This window comes from Gigantopelta aegis, chromosome 12 (genome assembly GCF_016097555.1).
Source record: "Gigantopelta aegis isolate Gae_Host chromosome 12, Gae_host_genome, whole genome shotgun sequence".
Taxonomy (NCBI): domain Eukaryota; kingdom Metazoa; phylum Mollusca; class Gastropoda; order Neomphalida; family Peltospiridae; genus Gigantopelta; species Gigantopelta aegis.
In genome coordinates this window covers 24,545,396-24,555,672 of record NC_054710.1, presented here as the reverse complement: position 1 = coordinate 24,555,672, position 10,277 = coordinate 24,545,396, and positions in this window count along the sequence as shown.

The following is a 10,277-nucleotide window of genomic DNA, read 5'->3' as shown; positions in this document are numbered from 1 at the left end:
AGTACACAACGGTCAAACTTTACCCGCACCAGAGTACCTGACACATACAATAGAAGATAATAAGATTAAGGAATAAATTAAAATAGCATTATGCATCTTAATTCCAGCGCTGAACGTGGATGCCAAATCATGCCATCGTATTGCATTTAAAAACCGGTTGATACGTGTTGTGACGGATGAACGGCCAGTTTAAAAGGAGAAAATAGCGCATGATCATATAATTATGATGTAACTTATATCTTTAATTATCTAATACTGAAATTATTGTGTTACATTGATCACTGTGTTCCACCTTGTACGGGTACTCGAGTCCTGTGAACGAACTCGAGTTTTTGCTAGACTCGACCCGTGCCCGAGTACTAAAAAAAAAAAAAAAAAAAAAAAAAAAAAAAAATCCCTTTCAGGAGTACCACGTTTATTGATCCATTGTATTGTGGCGGTGAAACAAATATTTTTAAAGAAGTAGTTTAAAGGGACATTCCCGAGTTTGCTGCAAGTTTTAATGTTATTGACTAACAGAGAATTTTTAACGATTGTAATTACATATCATTTATATTTTTTCTGCATAAAATATTAGTGGCTGTATATTAAACGTGTTTCTGATCGTTGCAATATTGTTACAAGGTTAAATTTCATTTTATTTCCTAATATATACATAATTTTTTTCGTACGTACGTAATTATTTGAAGACAAAATCCAGTTTGGCCTTCTTACAAATATTAAGACGACCAGAAACACATTGAATATACATACACTGACATTCTAAACACGAAAATATATTTAATATGTAAGTTTAATCGTAGAAATATTTAATTTTTCGGAAACATCTTACAATGCAGCAAACTCAGGAATGTCCCTTTAACTTTAAAATATAACACGAATGCTTAGGTGTGCAGCGTTAGGTGCCACCCCTGTAGTACAGACTTGAAAAACATGTGGATATGTGTCCTGTGTGTCATGCTGATGCCACCTCAAACCATTATTGACATCGATCATTAGGTACCAAAGCAGACTCTTGATATCGTCCATCTAGCCTGCGACAAACCCTTACACGACCGTCATTGAAGTCCAGATAAACCTGGATTCTTCACTAAACATGACATTTAATTTTGATAATAATAATTTGACCAACGAGCTTCTGACCATCGCAGATAAAGCAGACGCCATTCCAGGTGAGTTTTGGCGATGCCTTGCAGTTCAAGGTAAAGGAATGCACGGTCTAACGGTGCATAACAAAGCAGCATGCATGTGGTTACGAACCGGTTATGCGCAGACTCTGAATTGAACCCAAAACCTGAATTCATCCGTGAATAACGTTTCATTCTATTGTCTGAGACGCCATTGTTGGTGAATTCGGGCCCATCTCAAACGTTCCTGAATGCGCCGCGCCGTCAGGGGAACGCATAAGACGAGTACGTAATCGAGCGGCATTGAGACGGTTATGGACAGCCAGTGGTCTGCTGCAAAGTCTGGGATAAATGAGGTGCACTTGTGAACCTGTGACGTGGGGATGACGTCACTAAATATCGATCTTCCCTTCGAGTCTACCGGAACGTGGTCGATGTCGCTGTTTGATGTACGCTTTGTCAAAAATGTGATATGGTACTGCCATGAACATGAACGTAGTGTAATTTCGTGTATTCTTTGACCGGTGTTAAGCTGACGTCCCATTGTTTCGTGACGTTGCCTGGATGGCGATTCATATTAAATCAGAAGTTATTCGTATCGTTTTTGGATACTGTTGGTCCACGTCATGTACATGCGATTTCAATCCATACACAATGTGCACGCATCACAAATACGAGTTTAGATGCGTGCGATACGACAAATGATATTATTTTTCATTACACATTGCGAGAGGTCGTATGCAAGCAACACACTTGCCAGTTTCATCGCATATTTATACATATTTTTCATGCGACAATGACAAAACAAATAAATAGTAAATGTGTATGTGCTATTCTCCCTATCTTGAGACAAGTCTATGTGCATTTACCACAGAAAAGTAATATATTTTTTGATTGACTTCAGTTCATGTTTTAATCCTGCAACCACTGTATACATTGGCAAGATACGTTTACTAGTTAAATAGAGAAAAACTATAGTCCTTCCACAGGGAACTCATTTTTTCATTCTATGGAATTTGTTATATCTTATCTATTTCTAAGCCGATTGTTGTATAGATTGCACACACACAAGTAGCTGTGTTACTTTTCCTTTTCCCTTTTTTTAGAATTATCCATCAAATGTATCAAGGTCTTAAATCAATGATTGTCGTGAATAATCAGCAATCTACTTTATTCCCATGTAACAACAGTATCCGTCACGGTGAAAATTTATACCCTATTATATCCTACCTGTATTTGAATGATTTAGAAGAGTATTTATCTAGTCATGGATGTGAAGGGGTTTCCCCTACAACAGACAACCAAGATCACCCAACAGATACTGCTTTACACATGCTTTGCTTGTTATATGCAGACGATACTGCCCTATTATCAACCTCTGCAGCAGACCTGCAACACACCTTAAATATGTTTAATCAATATTGCAATAAATGGAAACTTAAAATAAACGGCAACAAAACGAAAATATTGATTTTTAACGGTAACACTAGAGATTATAAACAAAATTTTAAGATTGGAAATAATACATTAGAACATGTGAAAGAATAGTAATACTTAGGAATTACTTTTACAAAATTAAACAACTTTCGAGTTACTAAGAATAGACTTAAACAACAGGCTACCAAGGCCATGCACTTTGTACTATCAAAATCGAAGGACAACTATCTATCAACCGAATGTAAACTTAAAATGTTTGACTCAATGGATCTGCCAGTTTTATTATATGGATGTGACATATGGGGATATGAAAAAGTTGATTTATTTACAGTGTTCGAGATTAACGGTATCCCGATATCCCGATATCCCGAGGATAACCCAGTACCTTCCAGCTTGAAGTCCGATGGCATAACCACTACACCACCGAAGCTGGTAACTAGTTAAAATCTTTATCCCGCAGACCATATAAATTAAGGGGAAAAACTATGCATTCTATTTCATCTGCACTGTACGATGGCCTAGAGGTCAAATGAGCGATTGTGTAACGTAGCTATGCGTGTGACGTCAAAAGCCATATTCAGCTACTATACGTTTATCCGTCACCATAATATGTCAATAGAAACAGTGGTTGCAGGATAAATATTTATATTTTCGGTCACTGGCCAGCACTATAGGTCAGTTGACAAGTAATATAACATGCTCATTCACACGGTATATGCATATTTAAAATGTTTATAATTGGAAACATCACGCTCGGATGAACATTCTACATATAATAGTTGCACACCTCAAGTCCAGTTGAATTAATAATTACATTTCTAAGGTATGACTAATTTAGTCAATTAATAGAAAGCAGTAAATAATGAAACGAAAATGGTGTGGAGTCATTGTAAACCAGATGTCGCATTATGAAAACCATAACGTACAATGGAATAACCTATATATGCATAGTAAAGTAGTCGGCTGTATAGAACATGTTGCCTGTGTCGCCTTCATAGAAATATGATGGGACAGTGTGATACTGTTGTATAAGTATATTTAATCAAACCGAAATTCAATGTTGTGCTATTATGTTGAACTATTGCAATTGTAAGGTGTTGATATTTGTTTCATTGTTCCCCTCCCCTAATCGAGTCGTGTTTAACCACTGAACCTTCATATCATTGTTTTTATATGCAATGAGGTGCTGGTCGTCCAAACGTTTATAATAGCTTAATCTCAGCTCCAAATTAGGTTAAATATAGGCTACGATATTTAATTTCTTGCAATTGTACTATATTTTTCACTAGCAGGATCTGTTGTAACAGTTGCGGGTTGTAATATTTGTCAATTTTAACATCCAAATCATTTTGCTCAAACTGACCCCCCCCCCCCCCCCCCCACCTACAACAATTAAAAAAAAGACAACAAGAAAAAAACACAAAAAACAAACAACAATAATAAAAAACAAAACCCATAACGTCAACAATCACCAACATCCATCAGAAACTAAAGTTTGAGTTTCTGACAAAACAAAATGGACGAGTAGTGAGGTATCGAATTTTCTATGTAATTTTAGTCGCTAACGTGGACACATTAGTCGCAAACATGTTACAGTAACAGAACACTTTAGTATAGTTCTTTAATTATTATTGCAGATATAAGATTATATTCGTAATGAAACAAAATTAAGAATAAAACAAGAACATAAGTAAGCGTGCAAATCGACTTTATTTATGCAAAAACCAAAAGAAACAAAACGAAACAAAAAACAAGCAATTACAACTAATGTTCTGATTAAAGGAAATATATATACGTATATTATTTACAGCTATGCAAAACATTCCATTTATAGATTGAATCTGATAATGCTTGGTGTTCGTACAGATATGACGGACGGAACTGCTTCGCGCACTGAAAGAACAGCGTTTATGGCCCTGTCACACTATAGCGTATGAGAGAAACGTATGAGTTGCGTATGAAAATTCATAAAATAATTTTCATACGCAGAAGAAGCCCTTGAAAATGCAGAATTGTGCGTATACTTATCGTACCTATGCGTAGCGTATGAGTAGCGTATGGCCAGCGTATGACCAGCGAATGTCAGCGTGTGACCAGCGTGTGACCAGCGTATGGCCAGCGTAGATGTCTATATACGTTGCAGATACGTCAGACATACGTTAGAAGTACGTTACTCTTGCGCTATCAATGCGCTATCAATACGCTAGCTATACGGTACACCTTCATGCCAGCGAATGCCAGCGTACGACCAGCATACTCGACCTAGGAGTCACGTACCTCTAGCGTATTCAGCGTCTTCCTAACGTATGCTTAGCGTATAAACCATACGTCGGAGTACGCACATCATTTTTAAACATGCTTAAAAATAATGTTCTACCTCGCCGTATTCCAGCGTGCTTCAAACGTATACAACCTATGCCTAACGTACCCCTAGCGTATACCAGCGTATGAGTGATATTTTTCATACGCTGACATACGCTAGTACGATACGCTACAGTGTGACAGGGCCATTAAACGTGTGTAAAGCAGTTATGTGCTTCATAAGTGCATGGACGTCAAACATTATCATGTTCATTTTTTATAATTCCAAGTGAATACTAATTTCATTAATATAAAATAATATGAAATGCCAATCGAACGGGGTTTTTTTCTTCAGAAAATTAAAGGCATACTGTCACAGATTTAAGGACCTTATTTCTTTAAAAATGGATAATAAATAAAAATTACAGTAATTGTTGGGAACCAAATCTAGCTATTGCATCACCATAACTGAACCATGATGGAGTGAAATCCATGTCATCCCTCTCGGCAATTTCCGGTTTTGAATTATGGACCATTGCCATAATTCAATTATTTTTTACAACAAATGTCATTAATAAATGATATATGGTGGTTATGAAGATGGTTGAATAAAGTACATTTAGGGACAAATCAAATTATATGTGTTCAGATAATACTTTGTTAGACCATTAAGTAAGTCAGAGGTCTGTGACAATATGTCTTTAATACACGGAATAAGGAGAATCCCTATTCTGTCGTTCGGCATTTCCCGTCAGTAGCCGAATGTGGGAATCGTCGCAGGTTTAAAACAATAAATAGCATTTAGTATATTCAGTATTAATGTATAACTTTTAAAGAGTAATTTTATTCATCGGAAATAAAGACAATAGGTGAAACGAATATTTTGTTTTCTAAGCATTGTATTAATTGGTTTATGTAAACATGTCCTCATATGCCATAGACTACGGCCTGAGTGTAAATAGTGTTCAGTTCAGTCCAGTCGGAAGCTGGTCAAAATTTATATTCTTGCAGTTATGAACGTCGGGGGAGGTACAGCGCTCGCCTGAAGCGTGATCGATCTAGGATCGATCCCCGTCGATGGGCCCTTTGGGCTATTTCTCGTTCCAGCCAGTGCTCCAAAACTGGCGTAACAAAGCCCGTGGTATGTACTATCTTGTCTGTGGGATGGTGCATATAAAATATCCCTTGCTGCTAATCGAAAAAAGAGTAGCTCATGAAGTGGCGACAGCGGGTTTTCTCTCTCAATATATGTGTGGTCCTCAACCATAAGTCCGACGCCATATAACCGTAAATAAAATGTGTTGAGTGCGTCATTAAATAAGACATTTCCTTCCTGTTTTATAAACGTCTTTTTTATGTCACATTTATAACATGTATAACAGTATATTACAAATTAGAATTATTCACAAATAACATTTATTCCATAGCGTAACTGAAATTTATGACGTTTGTTTTGGGGGTTTTCAGTGTCATGCAGTGCCTTAGACTGGTACATATGTTCTACTGTCCAAGTGTAAAGGTCAATAAAAGATCCCTTGATTATAATAGAAAATACGGCGGATTTGCTATAATATATATAGTTAGTAGTAGTAGTAGTAGTAGTAGTAGTAGTAGTAGTAGTAGTAGAAAAATGCACCAAAATGGATTAAAGGTTATATATCAGACAGAAAGCAATGAGTCATCGTCAATGGTACTCATTATAACCGCAGCTCAAGGCTCAGTGTTAGGAACATTTTGTTTTTATTTTATATTAATGATACTGCGGATAACCTAATCTGTGTAACGATACTAGTTGCTGACGATACCAACACAACATGTTCATCTAGTTACAAAAACAAAAGCTTTACGAATGGGAAAGAAATCCCACGCATGGCTTGTATCCTTCAATCCTGATAAAACTAGAGGTGTGTGTTTTACAAAAAAACAAACAATCATACAGCCAAAAACTTAACCTTATATTTAAACACAACAGAAAGAGAAACTCATAAACCTACAGAATATACAGATAATTTCATTCTTTACTACCCTTTGTACAATGAGCAAAGAAACAATTTCATGTCCAACTATTTACATCTAGATTATACAATGATCTTATTGGGAAATCTAGAATTTAGTGAAAAGAAAATAAAGAAATGACAAAAACTACTTTAAAATTAATAACTGCTACTAAATGTTTTTGCTAAAGCTAACATATTAATGTAATGCTAGACGTCCCCCAAGCCAACATAAAGATACTGCAGTGTTCAACACATTATATTCCCCCACCTTACCCTTTTCACTACACATTTGTTCTTATACGTAAGTTTTTGCATGTTAACATTTATGCGCATGTAAAATGTAGGGAGAGGTCACAATATATATTTTGACAAAATAAATATTGGTTAAACCACATTCATTCCAGCAAATGCCAAATGGAATGAATGAATGAATGGATGTTTAACGACACCACAGTACGAAACATACATCAGATATTCTTGAGCTAAACGTGCCAAATGGATGATGAATATTAATGATATTTGTACGCCGCCTTCGGTAATGATTTCGAGTTAGCCCCACTAGCCCTGATTCCACTAGCCCTGGTTCCACTAGCCCCAGATTGTCAGTCATATTGGATGTTACTGCAACCGGTTGGCATCCCCATTATAAACAAACTAAATCAAATAAGTAATTACAAAATGAATAACCCCTCAGATACTACAATAAACACATTGCATTTCAAATTCTTAGTCTCGCTACATCTCCATTTCATGCCCGCCTTTACTTGTGCGTTCTTATAGAAGACCTAGTCATCCAAAATTGCTACTTTATTGCCTCTGGCACCCTCTACAAAGGTTACCTCCGCCATAACGCACAGCGAGCATTTATCTGTATAGTCACATTTGCAACATTCATATATAGAGGTCCCTACTAATTATGTATTGACAGTAATAGTGATATTAAAACAACACATGTTTATAGATAAAGGAATTGTATGAAGAGGATTAACGCACAGCGAGCATATTAAAACAACACATGTTTATAGATAAAGGAATTGTACGAAGAGGATTAAGTAAGTACTCCACGTTTTCAATTGAGGCATTAAGAAGGTATCTCATCTATTGTGTCTACCTAATCAGTAAAACAAGACATGTTTATTTATTAATAGTTTATATGTACAGGGGAGTAGTCTAAAGAAATGGAACATCCATGGCAGTCATTAATTGGTAATTTTTCAGGGCTAGTGGTATCAGGGCTAGTGAAATCAGGGATAGTGGGATGATTCCATGATTTCTATACTTAGAACATACAAACAATTTTTAAATCGAAAAATATTATTGAAAATATATGTAACATTTATCCGTCCGGTGTTAGAATATACATAGGAAGATTTAGTGTGGGTTGGATGTTCTTTAGTCGACGAAGACAATATTGGAAAAGTACATCTACATTTTCAAGTACAAGTACATTTACATCTAGACAGCCTTTGTTCTACGTAATTGGATTAGCAACATGTACTCCGAGGCGTAAATAAATTTTAAAAAAAAACACCTGTGCACAATGTTTAAAAAAAAAAAAAAAAAATGTATGCTTCCAGATTTTATTAAACGCAGTATCCCACAATAGCTGAAGAAATAGTCCCTTACATGCTGGGATGATCGTAATGATGCTTATTTACCCTCTGCTTGAAATAATTTAGTTCAATCGTCATTTATCCATTCGACAATAAAGCGTTGGAACAGCCTATGTGCTGAAATTCGAAATTGTACAAAAAGAAAACAATAAAACCCGATGACCCATGCATTGCACCATACTATTCATTTTGTAATAGAAGAGAAAATGTATTGCATACCAAATTCAGACGCGGGATTATTGATTTAAAAGCAGACTTATATCGAGCTGATTTCTAGTGAAGTTGTGGCTATCTTGCCAAAAACAATTTTGATTGTTTTTGTGTAAAGGCAAAGATGTATTCTTTGGATTTCATTACAAACAATATATTTACAACTGGTTTTAAGTAGTAAAAGTGCAGAAAAAAATAAATCGATAGTTTGTCCATGCATATTATTATATAAATAAAACAGAACGTTTCCGTATTAGTAATTAACGTATGGACGGGCTTTGGGTTTTTTGTTATAGGCATTACATAATCATTGCGATGCCTTGTTTGTGTTTTTGTAGCAAACCTGTTGTCTGATTGTTGAACAAATATAGAACTTTATTGCGTCATTTCTCTGTTTCATCCATTCTTTCTTTCTTTTTCTCTTTCAATAATATATATTTCTGTTTATATTTATAATGTATACACATATTACTGTCGTGAAATGTACGCGTGTGGAGAAGACTTAGCACGTTGTACAAAGTGTGCCCAATTCATGTGTTTCGTTTTTCAACATACGGTAATACTAAACCAAATAACTTTCGACTGGGTGCACCCAACTTTTGATAGAGAAGTTAACAGGATAAGACCTGTGATTGGTGATAAATGTGTGCGTGTTGATTGAACAAAAAAACAAACAATTCATATGGGCCAAAACATGTATGCAATTGTATTCCTTCTAGTACCAGTGTGTGAAGTATCCTTGTGCTTGAAACATATATGAGGTACGTGTAAAAAAAAAAGTACTCAAATTGTGTGCAGAACTAGGGTAGTCACAGACGTTACCAGTTATCTCTGAAATGAGCAGCATGACCCCCCCTTTTTTTTTATTCACTTTAAGGGTGAGGGGTGGTAGTATTTATACGCCTGGTGTTTATTTCGATTGATACGATGAGTTTTAGTAACACATGTTACTATTGACGACTATGGGATTTAATTTGGCAATATACACCCATAAAGCAATACAATATAGTTCAGTGAAACATCTAGCGGTTATGCCATGGTGAAATAACCTAAACAGATAACCAATTGTGTTTTAATGATAGTGAGATCGAATTAAAAAGCCACACATTGGAAATAAGTAAGTAACATATCTGCTATGAATGTAAGATAATACCTTATGATCGGAGTCGTGTTGATATATATTTTGAAATATATACGATATATTAAGTGCATTTTCATGAATCGTAAAACGCATTTTAGTTGAGGATAACTTTGAAACAAATACTGATGTAAATGATACACAGCCTAAGTCATGTCAATGCTATTCTTTTCTTCTTCTTTTTTTGTATCTCTTTTCTAAACAAATATATATGTAAAGAATTCGACAATACTTTTAACTCTCTGTTGACTTGAGATTTAACAGAGGCGGATCTAGGGGGAGACCCCCTAACTTTTGCGGCAGCTATAGTTTTATTATATATTATTTTGTTTGTTTACGAACCCCCTCCAATCGTCCCCCAAAGTTCCTTGGCAGTCTGCCTCATGCCATTGCGCCTCCCGTTAAATTAATTTTCTGGATCTGGCACTGTTTAATATTTGAAGAATGTGCTATT